General features: G+C 35.1%; 1 protein-coding gene and 1 non-coding gene across 2 annotated transcripts in view; one reads left to right on the top strand and one right to left on the bottom strand.

The window, feature by feature from the left end:
- The window catches only part of MSRB3 (methionine sulfoxide reductase B3), a 177806-nt gene that overhangs the window by 47906 nt on the left and 111151 nt on the right, over positions 1 to 18749 (bottom strand). The gene's annotated exons all lie outside the window — the stretch shown is intronic.
- On the top strand, positions 15674 to 15779 carry LOC119873825. The gene has a single exon (XR_005366325.1). It is a non-coding gene; the product is annotated as a U6 spliceosomal RNA (small nuclear RNA).

Raw genomic sequence — 18749 nt, 5'->3', positions numbered from 1 at the left:
GTGAGGTGAGTGGATGTTAATTAACTCAATAGGAGGAATATTTCCACAATGTATACATATGTCAAATCATAACAATGTACACTTCAAATATTTTAGCATTTTATTTGCCAATGATACTCAATAAAGGTGAAAAAATCTGCCCCAAAAAACCCTCCAAAAAACTCTTTCAATTAAGGCAGGGCCTGAGTCTATGCTACTTCATATATATTCAGTGTCCAACCCATTAGAACAAGTGTTGAATTGATATTTAAAATAATGAAGAAAGAAAGAAAGAAGGAAGGGAGGGAGGAAGGGAGAAGGGAAGGGCACCATCCAATATTTGAACAAATGTGCCTTGACTGGAAGCTAGAAAAGAGGGCATTTTAGCAATTTAGAGGCACTCTTAATCTATGGGAAACTATCAAGTGCTACTTACCAAGACCAGCACTGAATACCTCCCAAAGAGTGTGGAAAGAAAATTAGTATTACCCAGGGGTACATGATCAATGCAATTAGATAGAGCAAGCTGTACTTCTGATATGTTGTTAAATGAAAAGCACATCCACTGAAATGTCATTTTCAGTTCTAACTATTAGCCCTGTCCAATTAATTATGATGATCTTGGGCTATTTGGAAATCTTTGAACATGGCATAAAATTTCAAAGCCCACCTAAAATTTCAAAGCCCACAATAGACAGAATGAAGAAGGGCACAGGTAAAGGCAAAATAATCACTTATTCTTCTCCTGGGACTTCGAGATGGGAATGTATATAGCATACTTCAGGTAAAAAAAAATTAAATAAAATAAAAAGGGTTTAGAATTGAGTGAAAATATGACTATAGTAATGGTATCAATAAGCAGCCCTCAATACTTGATGAGGTTCTCCCCCAAAAAGGCTTTGGTAATCCATGTGCTGCTGCCTTTCTGAGCTTGTATCATTTGTAAACCAAGAGTGTCAGGCACATGATCTTTAATGTTCATTTTTCTTTTTTTTTCTTTTTATTTAAAGATTTTATTTATTATTCATGGAGACACCCAAAGAGAGAGAGGCAGAGAGACAGGCAGAGAGAGAAGCAAGCTCCATGCAGGGAGCCCGATGCGGGACTCGATACTGGGTCTCCAGGATCACGCCCTGGGCCGAAGGCAGGAGCTAAACCGCTGAGCCACCCAGGAATCCCAAATGTTCATTTTTCAAATGCTAATGTTCTGTTCTTCTAAAACCAAACCATGACAAGTCACACCCTCCGTTTTATATATGTATATATATTTATTGTATGTTACATATATTCTTAGTATATACTAAATATATACGCATACACTATGAATAATCTAGTTTATAATGATTTCATCAATAGATTACAGAATAGCAATACAATGATTCTTTCTTCCCTTCCATCAATAAGCATTCTTTTTTTTTTTTTTGCATGTTTGAGTATCTGAAAACTAAAAACAGCTCATAAAGGGAATTTTGTGAGAATTTAAGCATTTTCTCACGACCAAGAAGATATGGTGATCATTACAAATTTTTCCAAGGTGAAAGAGTCCAAAGTTTGCATTCGTTTGTACAGATGAGGTTTTAAAAAGGAAATATGAATATAATAGGTAGCGAAGGTACAAAGGTTGCGCAGGTGACCATGGAGAGGACGTACTTTATTCAACCACATAGTATACAGATATACAAAACTGATATAAAAAGAAACAACAAGATAGACTCCCCTGTGGAAATCTCACATTCCTACTCCTCTTAGCATTTGAGAAAAGAAAATGTCACAACCAAAAAAGAACTAAAGTCTCCATGGCATATTCAGAGGTAGGAACACCCTTTTGTTCATCTTTCGGTACATCTTTTACCTGTACAACCTTCATTATTATGGAAGTAGGAAAAACAGACTTGATGCAGTATACACTGTATCTGAAAACAAAACTCTATTTTGCTGAGCTTTACTTATTTGAAAAGCACACTTAATTGAAAGCCTACATAATGAGTACACAACAAATACCCACATTGTTGAAACAAAATGAGAATGAGATTGCCTATCAAACTTGCTACCTAATAAAAGGGAGGTTTGGTCTACTGGCGATAGTTCTGATAAGTAGGACCATGGCATAAAGGTCTTCAGCAAATTTCACCTGGGGAAAGCTTAATAGGATGAAGCCAGACAGAGCAGCAAATATAACTCCTACACTCATTCATTCCACATCACTCTTTTTATTTCTGTTTAGCTCATCTGTTAAAAAGGACACAAATAGCCAAAAATAACTGACTGTATACGAAATTGTGACAGGTACTATGCTAAGCCTTTTAAGTCATTTAATCCTCTCAACGATCCTCTGAAGATAGCACTATTATTTTGTAACAGTGTTAGCAGTTAACAGAGATTAAGCAATTTCCCAAGATTTCACACAACTAACAAGTGGCTGAGCTGGGATTTGAATCCAGAGGCTGTGCTTTTACCTATCTTCCTAACGAAATCCCAATAAGTGTTCTGGTACCAACCAGAAAACAGCATAAATAAATCTATTAAAGTATCAACTGGGGATCCCTGGGTGGCTCAGCGGTTTAGCACCTGCCTTGGGCCCAGGGCGTGATCCTGGAGTCCTGGGATCGAGTCCCACATCAGACTCCCTGCATGGAGCCTGCTTCTCCCTCTGCCGGTGTCTCTGCCTCTCTCTCGCTCTCTGTGTCTCTCATGAATAAATAAAATCTTAAAAAATAAAAATAAATAAAAATAAAAGTATCAACTGGGTAAATTATTTGTAACATATATGATAATAATGTTTCCAAGGTTCATGGTACTGTAACATGCTTTAGTATTTGATGTGTTTTTCTGGCTGAGTAATATTCCATTAAATAAATATACCACATTTTATTAATCTACTTATTAATTGATAGACATTTGGATTATTTCCATCTTTAGGCTCTCATGAACAATGCTACTATGAATATTTGTGTACAAGTTTCGATGCAGACATATGTTTCCAATTCTCTTGGTTTTATCCTAGGAGTGATATATGCCAGCAGGGTCACATGCTGACTCTATGTTTAATGTTTGAAGGACTGCCAAACTGTTTTTCAAAAAGGCTGTACCATTTTACATTCCCTCCAGCAATGCATGAGGGTTTCAATTTTTCTATATCCTTGCCAACATTTGTTATTGTCTGTCTTTTTTATTATAACCATCGTATTGGGTGGGAAGTGGTTTCTCATTGTGGTTTCACTTGCATCTTCCAAATGGCTAATGTTTTGCCTTTTTTCAAAAGTGTGTATCGGCCATTGGTATATCTTTTTTGAAGAAACATCTATTCAGATCCTTTGCCCGTACTTTCTCTTCTGGCCAACAAATGAGGTTTATTTTTCTAAACTCATCAAAATCAAGTTAAATTTGTATAACTTTTGAAGTTTTATTTAAATCTAAATTATTTTTAAAAGCAGAATTAAATGCAAGTGAACAGCTAAGAGAAATTCTTTTTGAAATCTGCTTTCTGTATTATCCTTCTTTAAAGATCATAATGATTGACTAAACCAGTACTAATGGAAATGAATATTAAAACAAGAAATGAATATTAACAAGAAACTCCTGAGTTATCACTACCAACACCAGTAAACACAAATCTGTTTTTTGACAAATAAATTGTAAATATATAAAGTGTAAGTGTGATGATTTGACATACACATACTTTGTGAAATGATTACTACAATCAGGTTTTTTAACACATCCATCAACTAATAAATTAATTAAATTAACCCCTGATCAGACATATGGTTTGAAATTTTTTCTCCCATTCTGTAGGTTGCCTTTTATTTTTGCTAATAATAATTTCTTTTGCTGTGAAGAAGCCTTTTAGTTTTATGCAGTTCTACTTGTTTATTTTTGATTTTGTTGCATGCCCTTTTGGTATCATATCCAAAACTGCCAACACCCATGTCAAGAAGCTTTTTCCCTACACTTCCTTATAGCCATTTTATAGTGTCAGGTCTTACATTTAACTCTTTAATCTGGTTCAAGTTAGTGTTTGTGAGTGGTGTAAGTGGCCTAATTTCAGTATTTTGCATGTGATTATCTAGTTTTTCTAGAACCCTTTCTTGAAATGACTATCCTTTCCCCATTATGTATTCTTGGCACCGTTGTCAAGTCTTAGTCGCTGTATGTCTGGGGTCCCCATTCTGCTCTGTCTATATGTTTGCTTTTACACCAGTACCACACTGTTTTGATTACTAAAGCTTTGTAATGTATTTTGAGACCAAGAAGTATGATATCTCAGCTTTATTCTTCTTTCTAGGGATTTCTGTAGCTATTTCGGGTCTTTTGTGGTCCCGCATGAATCTTGGGAATTTTTTCTCTATTTTTGTGAAAAAATGTCATTGGAATTTTCATACGGATTGCACAGAATCGGTAGATAACTTCAGGAAGTAGGGACAGCAATATTTACTCTCTTCTGATCCATGAGTACAAGATATCTTTCCAGTCATTTGGGTTTTCCTCAGCTTCTTTTATCAATGTCTTAGAGTTTTCAATATATAGATCTGTCATTTCCCTGGCTAAATTTATTCCTAAGTACTTTATAGTTTTTTAAAAAGATTTATTTATTCCAGAGAAAGAGAGATAATGCAGTGAGGAGGGGCAGAGGGTAAAGGAGAGAGAAACTCAAGCAGACTCTGAGCATAGAGCCCAACATGGGGCTCAATTTCACCACTGTGAGATCATGATCTGAGCTCAAACCAAGAGTAGGACACTTAACTGACTGTGCCACCCAGGTACCCCAGTACTTTATCATTTTTTATACTATTGTAAGTGGAATTGTTTTATTTCTTTTTCACGTAGTTCATTGCTAGTGTATAGAAAAGCAATTGATCTTTATATATTGATTTTGTATCCTGCAATTTTACTGAATTTATTAGTTCTAACAGCTTTGTAGTGGAATCTTTAGAGAATTCTATATATAAGATCATGTCGTCTGTGAACAGATATCATTTTACTACTTCCTTTCCTATTTGGATGCCTTTTATTTCTTTTGCTTGCCTAATTGTTCTGACAATGAATTCCAGCATTATGTTGAATAAGACTCACGAGAGTGGGCACCCTTGTCTTCTTGCTCATCTTAGTGGGAAAGCTTTCAATCTTTCACTATTCTGTACGATGTTAGCTGTGGGTTTGTAATGTATGACCTTCCTTATGTTGAGGTACATTCCTTTTTTATATCCAATTTATGGAGAGTTTTTATCATGAAAGGATGCTGAATTTTGTCAAATTCATTTGCTGCATCTATTGAGATGATCATGTAATTTTTATCCTTCATTCTATTAATGTGGTATGTCACATTTATTGATTTGCCTATCGCTGAAACATCCTTGCACCCCAGAGACCAATGTAAATTGATCACAGCATATGATCCTTTTAATGTGCTATTGAATTCAGTTTGCTAGTATTTTGTTGAGAATTTTTGCTTCTATATTCATTAAAGATGTTGGCCTGTAATCTTTTTTTTTCTGTAGCATTCTCATCTGGCTTTGTTAATAGGGCAATGCTGGCCTTGTAAAATGAGTCTGAGAGCATTCCCTCCTCTTCAGTGTTCTAGAAGAGTTTGAGAAGAACTGGCATTAATCCCCCAAATATTTGGCAAAATTCATCAGTGAAACCATCTGGTCTGGGCTTTTCTTTGTTGGGAGGTTTGTTTATTTGTTTGTTTTGCTATCTCTTTTTATTTAGTATTCAAGATGATTGTTGTTTTGTTCTAGTGGTACTTTTATGCTAAATACTTAAGTACCCTACTTACTATCTTTTTAAAAAAAATTAATTTCAATGTAGTTAATATACAATTTTATATTAGTTTCAGGTGTACAATATAGTGATTCAGCAATTCCAGACATTACTCAGTGGTCATCAAGAAAACTGTACTATTAATTCCCTTCACCTATTTCACTCATTCCCACTCCCACCTCCCCTCTGGTGACCATTTGTTTGTTCTCTATAGTTATGTTGGAAGGTTTTTCATTACTGTTTTAGTCTCTTGTATTGGTCTGTTCAAATTTTCTGTTTCTTCATGATTCAGTATAGTAGGCCGTGAATTTCTAGGAACTTGTCCATTTCTTCTAGTTTATCCCATATTTTAGCATGTAATTATTCATAGTAGTCTCTTACTATCCTTTCTATTTCTGTGTCAATTGTAATGTCTCCTTTTTCATTTCTGATTTTATGTATTTGAGTCTTCTCTCTTTTTTTTAATTTGTCTAGCTAAACATTTATCACTTTTGTTTACATTTTCAAAATATCAGCTCTTATTTTTGTTGATTTTCTACTGTTTTTCTGATATGTCCACTTTCAGTATAAAGACACAGATGCATTAAAAGTAAAGGAATAAAGAAAGATATACCATAATAACACTAATCAAAGGAAAGCAGGAATAGCTATCCTCATTTCAGACAACGTAGACTTCAGAGTACACAAAGAGGACATTATATAATGATAAAGGGGTTAATTCTCCAAAAGGACACAGCTATCTCTAATAGTTATGTTCCTAACAACATAGAGGCAAAATATATGAGGCAAAACTTATAGAACTTCAAGGAGAAATAGACAAATCCACTATTATAGCTGGAAACTTCAATACCCCTCTATCACTAATTGATAAGTTCAGCAGGCAAAAAATCAGGAAGGATATAATTAAACAAAATAGCATCATTAATCAGCTGGATCAAGTTGACAATTACAGAATACTTTGTCCAGCAATTGCACAGTACATGTTCTCAGCTCAAATGGAACATTCACCAAGATCTGGGCCACTTTAACAAATTAAAAAAAAAAAAAAGCCAAAGTACATGTTTAGGCAATGGAACTAAATTAGAAACCACTACCAGAAAAAGAGATGGAAAATCCCAAGTACTTGGAGATTAAACAACACTATGAAATAACATATGGGTCAAATTAGTGTCAACATTTTAAAAATATTTTTAATTAAATGAGAATGAAAATACTCATATTTATCAAAATTTGTGAGATGCAGCAAAAATAGTACTTAGAGGGAAATTTGTATCATTGAATGTATATAGAAAAGAAGAAAGAACTAAAATCAATAATCTAAGCTTCAACTTTGGAGAATCAAGATTAGATTAGAGAAGGAAAAGAAAATTAAATCCACTGTAAGCCAAAAAAAGAAAAATAATAAAAATTAGAACAGAAACCAATGAAATTGGTGACAGGAATTGAATAGGGAAAATCAATAAAGCCAATTATCTGATTCTTTGAAGAGACCAATACAATGTATATACTTCTAGCCAGGTTAACTAAGAAAATAGGGAATGACAAATTACTTATATTGGAAGTGAAAGAGGAGCCATCACTACTGATTTCATGGACACTAATAGGATAATAAAGGGGTATTATGAACAATTCTATACCCACAGATTTGGTAACCTAGATGAAATAGATCAATTCCCTGAAAGACACAATCTATCACAATTCAGACAAAGAGAAATAGGTCATCTGAATAGGCTTTTTAAAATAGGCTATTTAAAATTTGAATCAATAATTAACAGCCTTCCAAAACAGAAACCACTAGGCCTGGCTGGGTTCACGGAGTTCACTATATCAAACATTTTAAGGAAGAAATGAGAGCTAAGTTCTATAATCTCTTTCAGAAATACAATTGATTTTGTACATTGATCCTGAACACTGCAACCTTAATGAATTTTTTTTACTAATCTAATAGATTTTTATTGGATTCTTTAGGATTTTCTATATACAAGATATCACTTGCAAATAGAGATAGTTTTACTTATTCTACTTATTCTTTTCCAATCTAGATACCTGCTTGTCCTTCCTTCTTTCCCTCCCACTTTCCCTCCCTCCCTTCCTTCCTTCCTTCTTTCTTTTTGTCTAATTACCCTGGCTAAAATCTCCAATACAATGTAGAATGCAAGAGATGAGAGTGAACATCCTTGTCTTGGAGGAAAGCATTCAATCTTTCACTATTAAGTATATTGTTAGCTTTGGGTTTTTCATAGATGCCATTTATCAGGTTGAGGAAGTTTCCCCTCTATTCCTAGTTTGTTGAGTGTATTTATCATGAAAAATTGTTGGATTTTTGTCAAATGCTCTTTCTGTGTCTATTGAGATAATCATGTTGTTTTTGTCTTTATTCAATTGATGTAGTGTTTTAGTTAACTGCTTTTTTAAAAAAGATTTTTATTATTTAATTTTATTTAATTTTATTTAATTTTATTTATTATTTTGAGAGAGCATGAGCCAGGCAGAGGGAGATAAAGAGAGAAAATCCCAAGCAGGCTCCATGCTCAGCACAGAAACCAATGTGGGGCTTAATCTCATGACCCTGAGATCATGACCTGAGCTGAAATAAGAATCAGATGCTTAACTGACCGAGCCACCCAGGCACTCCTATGTTAATTGCTTTTTCAATGTGAAACCAACTTTGCATTCCTGAGCTAAATTCCACCTGGTAATGTATTATATATTGCAGTATTTGGTTTGCTAGTATTTTGTGGAAAATTTTGTGCATGTATTCATAAAAGATACTGGTCTGTAGTTTTCTTTTCTTGTGATCTTTGATTAGTTTTGCTATCAGAGTAATAGTGACCTTGTAGAATAAGATGGAAGTATTCCTTCCTTTTCTATTTTTTGGAAGAGTTTGTGAAGAATTGTTCATTCTTTTTAAAATATTTCTTAGAATTTACCAGTGAAGCCATCCTGACCCACACTTTCCTGAGTGCTAACTTAATCTTTTTACTTGTTTATTTAGATTTTATTATTTCTTCTTGAGTCAGTATCATAAGGTTGTGTCTTTCTAGAAATTTGTCCATTGCATCTAAGTTACCTAATTTGTTGACATCTGCTTGACTATTTTAAAATAAATATGTTAATTTTATTTTTTATTACTTAAGTGATACATTCTTAATCCTAAATTTTTGATCATACAGAGGTATTTAATATGTAAATATACATATTCAACATATATAAGCATTCAGTTCTTATATATGAATATATTTTACGTAAGTGGCATCATATTCCATATACTTCTACAAATTAAGAACCTTTCCACAAGTCTACATAATTCCATTTAATCAGAGGATGGAATAATTTATCTTATTGACTAATAAATACTTTGTATTAAAACATATTTTAAGACAATAAAAATATACTATAGATATATATTTAGTGGCATGAAAAGTGTTCATAATACTTTTCTGCTTAGTGGGAAAAAATAGGTTACAAAGTATTATATCATGATAAATTCATTTTTATTTTAAAAAATTAAAGGAAGACATTGAGTGTATACATAACTATACACATGTTGACAATAAGATTGAGTAATAGGATTACTAGAGATTTTTACTCTGTGATTTCCATATTTTATAAAGCCTATATGTATTTTTATTTATGTATGTATGTTTTTCCCTTATGAGCAAGTATATACACACATACATACAAGGCAAGAATAGCAAACAGAAAGAGTAAAACAAGTTGGCGGGTACTCTAAAAGTTGTGTGTGTCCCTAATGAAAAAACGGGAAAGACTTAAATTATTCAATTTAAAAATATTCTCATACAAGATTTTTTAAAAAACCAAAATTCAGTTATATTATAAGTACACATAAATTAACTTGATGAAGAAACAGCAAAGATATACAAGGTGAATACAATTCAAAGAAAGCAAGAACGATGTTCCAGAATGGAGTAGCATGATATATTCAAAGTGTAAGAAGGAAAAAACCTGCAACTAAGAATACTCTCAGCAAGGCTATCATTCAGAATAGGACAGAGAAAGAATTTTTCAGACAAGCAAAGGTTAAAGAAGTTCATCATCACTAAACCAGCCTTGTAAGACACACTACAAGGAATTCTTTGAGTGGAAGAAAAAGGCCATAATCAGGAGTAAGAAAATTATGAAAGGAAAAAATTTCACAGGTAATTTATAAACATAATAAAAGTCATAGATTAATCACTTATAAAAAACCAGTATAGAGGTTAAAATACAAAAGCAGTAAAATCAATTATATCGATAAAAATCAGTCAAGAAATTCATAAAATAAAAAGATGTAAAGGATGGCATCATATACATAGGACAGTGTGGGGGAGAGGGAGTAAAAATGTGGTGCTTGTAGAATGGTTTCAAACTTAAGCAACCACCAACTGTTATATGCATAAGATGTTATATATGAACCTAATGGTAACCACAAATCAAAAACTTGTAATAGATATACAAAAAAATAAATAAATAAAGAGAAAAGCATCCAAGCATTTCATTAAAGAAAGCCATTAAACCACAATGGAAGAGAGCAAGAGAGAAAGGAGCAGAGGAGATCTACAAAAACAACTATAAAACAAATAACAAAATGGCAGTAAGTACACATCTATCAATAATTACTTTGAATAAATGGACTAAATGCTCCAATCAAAAGACAGAGGGTAACGAAGTGGGTAAAAAAGCAAGACTCAACTATAAGCTGCCTAGGAGAGACCCACTTAACACCTAAAAACCTATGAAAGTGAAGACATGGAAAAATACTTACCATGCAAATGAAAGTGAAAAAAACAAGCTGAGTTAACAATACTTATGTCATATAAAACAGACTTTTTTGTATATATTTTTTTATTGGAGCTCGATTTGCCAACATATAGCATAACACCCAGTGTTCACCTGTTAAGTGCCCCCCTCAGTGCCTGTCACCCCTCATCCCACCCCCCTGCCCACCTCCCTTTCCACTACCCCTTGTTCATTTCCCAGAGTTAGGAGTCTCTCATGTTCTGTCTCCCTCTGAAAAGTCCAGGGCCAGATGGCTTCCCAGGGGAATTCTATCAAACGTTTAAAGAAGAAACAATACCTATTCTACTAAAGCTGTTCCAAAAGATAGAAAGGGATGGAATACTTCCAAACTCGCTTTATGAGGCCAGTATCACCTTAATTCCAAAACCAGACAAAGACCACCAAAAAGGAGAATTATAGACCAATATCCCTGATGAACACAGATGCAAAAATTCTCAACAAGATACTAGCCAGTAGGATCCAACAGTACATTAAGAAGATTATTCACCACGACCAAGTGGGATTTATCCCCAGGATGCAAGGCTGGTTCAACACTCGTAAAGCAATCAACGTGATAGATCATATCAACAGGAGAAAAAACAAAAACCATATGATCCTCTCAATAGATGCAGAGAAAGCATTTGACAAAATACAGCATCCATTCCTGATCAAAACTCTTCAGAGAGTAGGGATAGAGGGAACATTCCTCAGCATCTTAAAAGCCATCTATGAGAAGCCCACAGCAAATATAATTCTCAATGCGGAAACAATGGGAGCCTTTCCCCTAAGATCAGGAACACGATGGGGATGTCCACTCTCCCCACTGCTATTCAACATAGTACTAACATAGTACTAGAAGTCCTAGCATCAGAAATCAGACAACAAAAAGAAATAAAAGGTATTCAAATTGGCAAAGAAGAAGTCAAACTCCCCCTCTTTGCAGATGACATGATACTGCATGGAGAAAACCCAAAAGACTCCACCCCAAGATTACTAGAACACATACAGCAATTCGGCAGTGCAGCAGGATACAAAATCAATGGCTAGAAATCAGTGGCATTTCTATACACTAACAATGAGACTGAAGAAAGAAAAATTAAGGAGTCAATCCCATTTACAATTGCTCCCAAAAGCATAAGGTACCTAGGAATAAACCTAACCAAAGAGGTAAAGGATCTATACCCTAAAAACTGCAGAACACTTCTGAAATAAACTGAGGAAGACACAAAGAGATGGAAAAATATTCCATGCTCATGGATTGGAAGAATAAATATTGTGAAAATGTCAATGCTACCCAGAGCAATGTACACATTTAATGCAATCCCTATCAAAATACCATGGACTTTCTTCAGAGAGTTAGAACAAATCATCTTAAGATTTGCGTGGAATCAGAAAAGACCCGAATAGCCAGGGGAATATTGAAAAAGAAAACCAGAGCCAGGGGCTTCACAATGCCATATTTCAGGTTGTACTACAAAGCTGTGATCATCAAGACAGTGTGGTACTGGCACAAAAACAGACTTTAAAACAAAGACTGTAATGAGACAAAGAAGGACTCTTCATAATGGTTAAAGGGAATATGCTGGGTAAATAAATATTTATAATTGTATCAAGGATATATTAAAAGGATATCTTGGGACACCTGGGTGGCTCAGCGGTCGAGCATCTGCCTTTGGCTCAGGGTGTGATTGCGGAGTTCTAGGATCGAGTCCCACATCGGGCTTCCTGCATGGAGCTTGCTTCTCCCTCTGCTTATGTCTCTGCCTCTCTCTCTCTCTCTGTGTCTTTCATGAATAAATAAAATCTTTAAAAATAAATAAATAAATAAATAAATAAATATTTTGATATAACAATTTTGAGTATATATGCACCCAACATGGAAGCACCTAAATAAAGCAATTAACAGACACAAAGAAAGAAAATGACAATAATACAATAAAGTAAGGGATTTTTACGTCCCATTTACATCAGTGAATAGATTTTCTAGGCAGAAGGTCAACAAGAAACATTGCCTTTCATAAAGCCAGATGGACCTAACAGATATATTCAGAACATTCCATCCCAAAAGAGTGGAATATACATTCTTTTCAAGTGTATGTGGAATATTCTTCAGAAGAGATCACGTGTTAGGCCAGAAAAGAAGTCTCAATAAATTCAAAAAGACTGAAATCATATCATACACCTGTTCTGACCACAATGGTATATGAAGCTAGAAATCCATAAAAAAAAAAAAAAAACCTGAAAAGAAAACCAATACAAATACATGGAGACTGAATAACATGTCACTAAACAATGAATGGATCAACCAAGAAATCAAAGAGGAAATAAAAAAATACATGGAGACATGAAAATAAAAACACAATGGCTTCAAAACCTTGGATACAGCAAAATCTGTTCCAAAAGGAAAGATTATAGCAATACAGCAATACAGGCCTATCTCAAGAAGCAAGATAAATCTCAAATAAACAACCTACCCCTACACCTGAAGGAGCTAGAAAAAGAACAGTAAAGTCCAAAGCCAGTAGAATAACAAAGATCAGAGCAGATATTAATGAAATAGAAACTAAAAAAATAATGGAACAGGTTGATGAAATGAGGAGCTGGTTCTTTTAAAAGAGCAATAAAAGTGATAAACATTTATCCAGACTCATCAAAAAGCAAAAGCAAAACAACAAAGAGGACTTAAATAAACAAAATCAGAAATGAAGAAAGAGAAATAACAAGTGACATCACAGAAATATGAAAGGTTATCAGAGAATATCATGAAAAATTACATGCCAGCAAATTAGACAACCTAAAAGAAATGGATAAATTCCTAGAAACATACAACCTTCCCACACTGAATCAGGAACAAATAAAAAATTTGAACAAATTGATTATCAGCAATGAAACTGAATCAGTAATCCAAAAACTACCAACAAACAAGAGTCCAGGACCAGATGGCTTCACAAGAGAATTCTACCAAACATTTAGGGAAGAGTTAATAATACTCTTCTCAAACTATTCCAAAAAATAGAACACGAAGGAAAGCTTCCAAATTCATTCTACAAGGCCAGCATTACCCTGAAACCAAAAGTAGGTAAGAAACCACGCAAAAAAGAAAATAATAAGCCAATACAAATGCAGTAAAGAACTGAGGCAAGATGGTGGAAAAGTAGGGGTCTTCAATTCATCTGGTCCCACAAACTTACCTAGATAACTTTCAAAACATCCTGAACATCTACAAATTCAACCTGAGATGTAAAGAGAGAACAGCTGGAATGCTACAGAGAAACGTGATCGCTTCTGACAAGCCACTCTGCACTGGACAACATGACTAGAAGGAAGAATTCACCACAAAAGAAAGAACCAGAAGTAATACTCTCCACCACAGATATGTTGGATGTGGATTTAAATGCCATGTCAGAGATACAATTCAGAAGCAAAATTATAAAATTACTGGTGGCTCTGGAAAAAAGCATAAAGGACTCTAGAGATTCTCTTACTGCAGAATTGAGATCTAATCAGGCCAAAATTAAAAATACTTTAAGCGAGATGCAGTCTAAACTGGATGCTATAACTGTAGGGTTAAGGAGGTGGAAAAGAGAGTGAGTGACATAGAAGACAAGTTGATGGAAAGGAAGGAAGCTGAGGAAAAAAGAGAAAACAATTAAGAACCCACAAGGAAAGGCTTCAGGAAATAAATGATAGGTTGAGAAGGAATAATATTCATCTTATTGGGATTCCAGAAGAGGTAGGGAGAGAGGACCACAAAGTATATTTGAAATAATCATGGCTGAGAACTTTCCTAATCAGGAAAAGGAAACAGGCATTCAGATCCAAGAGATGGAGAGGACCCCCACACACACACCAAGTTAACAAAAACCGCTCAACACCTCAACATTTAATAGAAAAACTTGCAAATTTCAGAGACAAAGAGAAAATTCTAAAAGCAGCTTGAGACAAGAGATTCTTAACTTATATGGGAAGAAATATCAGATTAACAGCAGACCTCTCCACAGAGACCTGGCAGGCCAGAAAGGGCTGGCATGATATATTCAGGGTCCTAAATGAGAAAAACATGCAGCCAAGAATACTATATCCAGCAAGTCTGTCATTCAGAATAGGAGAGATAAAGAGCTTCCAGGATAGACAGAAACTGAAAGAATATGTGTCACCACCAAACCAGCTCTGCAAGAAGTACTAAGAGGGACCCTGTAAAAGAAAGAGGAAGTCCAAAGAAATAATCCACAAAAACAGGGACTGAATGGGTAATGTGGTGACACTAAATTAATATCTTTCAATAGTTACTCTAAATGTGAATGGGCTAAATGATCCCATCAAAAGATGCAGGGTATCAGACTGCATAAAAAAGCAAGACACAACTGTATACTGTCTACAAGATACTCATTTTAGACCTAAGGACACCTCCAGCCTGAAAACGTAGGGGTGGAGAACCATTTACCATTCATGTGGTCCTCAAAAGAAAGCTGGGGGTAGCAATCCTCATATCAGATAAATCAGAGTTTATCCCAAAGACTGTAGTAAGAGATGAAGAGGGACACCATATCACACTTAAAGGGTCTATCCAACAAGAAGACCTAACAATCATGAATATTTATGCCCCTAATGTGGGAGCTGCCAAGTATATTAATCAATTAATAACCAAAGTAAATACATACGTAGATAATAATACACCAATAGTAGGAGACTTCAACACAGCACTCTCAGCAAAAGACAGATCTTCTAAGCAGAACATCACCAAAGAAGCAATGGCCTGGAATGATACACTGGACCAAATGGATTTCAAAGATATATACAGAACATTCCATCCAAATGCAACTGAATACACATTCTTCTCAAGTGCACATGGAACATTCTCCAGAATGGACCACATATTGGGTCACAAACCAGGTCTCAGTTGATACCAAAGGACTGGGATTGTCCCCTGCATATTTTCAGACCACAAAGCTTTGCAACTAGAACTCAATCACAAGAAGATATTTTGAAAGAAACTCAAACATGTGGAGGTTAAAGAGCATCCTACTAAAAGATGAATGCGTCAACCAGGAAATGAGAGAAGAATGAAAAAGATTCATGGAAACTAATGAAAATGAAAATACAACTGTTCAAAATCTTTGGGATAGAGCAAAAGGAGTCCTAACAGGGAAATACAGTGCTCGCTTCGGCAGCACATATACTAAAATTGGAACGATACAGAGAAGATTAGCATGGCCCCTAACAGGGAAATACATTGCAATACAAATCTCCCTCAAAAAATTGGAAAAAACTCAAGTACAAAGCTAACCTTACACCTAAAGGAATTGGAGAGAGAACAGCAAATATAGCCTAAACAAGCAGAAGACAAGAGATAATAAAAATTAGAGCAGAACTCAATGAAATAGAGACCAGAAGAACTGTAGAACAGATCAATAAAACCAGGGGCTGAAAAAAAAAAAAAAAAACCAGGGGCTGGTTCTCTGAAAGAATTAATAAGATAGATAAACCCAGCCTTATTAAAAAGAAAAAAGACTCAAATTAATAAAATCATGAATGAAGAGGAGAAATCACAACCAATACCAAGGAAATAAAAACTATCTTAAAAACATATTATGAGTAACTATATTCCAACAAATTAGGCAATCTGGAAGAAGTGGATGCATTTCTGGAAACCTACAATTACCAAAACTGGAACAGGAAGAAATAAAAAACCTGAATAGGCCAATAACCAGTGAAGAAATTGAAGCAGTCATCAAAAACCTCCCAGGACACAAAAGTCCAAGGCCAGATGGCTTCCCAGGGGAATTCTATCAAACATTTAAAGAATAAATAATATCTATTCTACTAAAGCTGTCTCAAAGGACAGAAAGGGAGGGAATACTTCCAAACTCATTCTATGAGGCCAGCATCACCTGTATTCCAAAACCAAAGACCCCTCCAAAAAGTAGAATTACAGACCAATATCCCTGATGAACATGGATGCAAAAATTCTCATCAAGATACTAGCCAATAGGATCCAACAGTACATTAAAAGGATTATTCATCACACCCAAGTGGGATTTATCCCTGGACTCCAAGGGTGGTTCAACACTCGTAAGCCAATCAACATGATAGGTCACATCAATAAGAAAAAAGAACGATATGATCCTCTCAATAGATGTAGAGAAAGCATTTGACAAAATACAGCAACCATTTCTGATTAAAACTCTTCAAAGTGCAGGGATAGAGGGAACATTACTCAATATCATAAAAGCCATCTACAAAAAGCCCAGAGTGAGTATCATTCTCAATGGGGAAGCACTGGGAGCCTTTCCCCTAAGATCAGGAACATGACAGGGATGTCCACTCTCACCACTGCTATTCAACATAGTACTAGAAGGCCTAGCCTCAGCAATCAAACAACAAAAAGATATAAAAGTCATCCAAATTGTCAAAGAAGAAGTCAAACTCTCCCTCTTTGCAGATGACATTATATTGTAGATAGAAAACCCAAAAGACTCCATCCCAAGATTGCTAGAACTCATTCAGCAAGGGGGTAGGATATAAGATAATGCACAGAAAGCAGTGGCATTTCTATACACTAACATAAGATACTTAGGAATAAACCTAACCAAAGAGGTAAAGGATCTATACTCTAAAAACTATAGAATACGTATGAAAGAAATTGAGAAGGACATAAAGAGATGGAAAAATATTCCATGCTTATGGATTGGAAGAATAAATATTGTGAAAATGTCTATGCTTCCCAGGGCAATGTACACATTCAATGCAATCCCTATCACAATACCATGGACTTTCTCCAGAGAGTTGGAACAAATAATCTTAAGATCTGTATAGAACCAGAAAAGACTCCAAATAGCCAGAGGAATATTGAAAAAGAAAACCAGAGCCTGGGGCATCACAACGCCTGATTTCAAGCTGTACCACAAAGCTGTGATCACCAGGAAAGTGTGGTACTGGCACAAAAACAGACACATATGTCATGGGAACAGAATAGAGACCCCAGAAAAAAACCCTCAACTCTATGGTCAACTCATCTTCGACAAAGCAGGATAGACTATCCACTGGAAGGACAGTCTCTTCAATAAATGGTGTTAGGAAAATTGGACAGCCATATGCAGAAAAATGAAACTGGACCAATCTCTTACACCTCACAGAAAGATAAACTCAAAATGGTTGAAAGATCTAAATGTGAGACAAGAATCCATCAAAATACTAGAGGAGAACACAGGCAACACCCTTTTTGAACTTGGCCACAGTAACCTCTTGCTAGACACATCTATGAAGGCAAAGAAAGCAAATGCAAAAATGAACAATTGGGACTTTATCAAGATAAAAAACTTCTGCACAGCAAAGGAAACAGTCAACAAAACTAAAAGGCAACCTACAGAATGGGAGAAGATATTTGCAATTGACGTATCAGATAAAGGGCTAGTATCCAAGATCTAGAAAGAACTTATCAAGTTCAACACTAAAGAAACAAACAATCCAGTCAAGAAATGGGCAGAAGATATGAACAGACATTTCTCCAAAGAACACTTACACACAGCCAACAAGCACGTGAGAAAACGCTCCGCATCACTTGCCATTCATCAGAAAAGACGAATACTCACCATTTGCTTCCACATGGATGGAGCTGAAGGGTATTATGCTGAGTGAAATAAGTCAATTGGAGGACAATCATCATATGGTTTCACTCATATGTGAAATAGAAGAAACAGTGAAAGGGATTTTAGGGGAAAGGAGGGAAACTGAGCGGGGAAAAATGAGAGAGGGAGACAAACCATGAGGGACTCCTGACTCTGGGAAACAAACAAAGGGTTGCAGAAGGGGACGAGGGTGGGGGTTGGGTAACTGGGTGACAGGCACTGAGCAGGGCACCTGATGGGATGAGCACTGGGTGTTATACTATATGTTGGCAAACTGAATTTAAATAAAAAATTTTTAAAAAGAACATAGATGCAAAATTCCTCAACATAATATTGGCAAGCCAAATCCAACAATACTTTAAAAAAATCATTCACCACAATCAGGTAGGATTTATTGCAGCGATGCAAGAGTGGTTCAATATTCACAAATCTTTCAACATGATATATTAACAAGGGAAAGGATAAAAACCACATGATCATTTTAATAGATACAAAAAAAGCATTTGACAAAGTACAACATCCATTCATGATAAAAACTCTCAACAAAGTAGGTTTAGAAGCAGTATACATCAACGTAATAAAGGCTATACATGAAAAGTCCAC

This window comes from Canis lupus, chromosome 10 (assembly GCF_011100685.1).
Source record: "Canis lupus familiaris isolate Mischka breed German Shepherd chromosome 10, alternate assembly UU_Cfam_GSD_1.0, whole genome shotgun sequence".
NCBI lineage: Eukaryota > Metazoa > Chordata > Mammalia > Carnivora > Canidae > Canis > Canis lupus.
The sequence above is the reverse complement of the archived record's forward strand: the minus strand, read 5'-3'. Positions and strand labels throughout refer to the sequence as shown.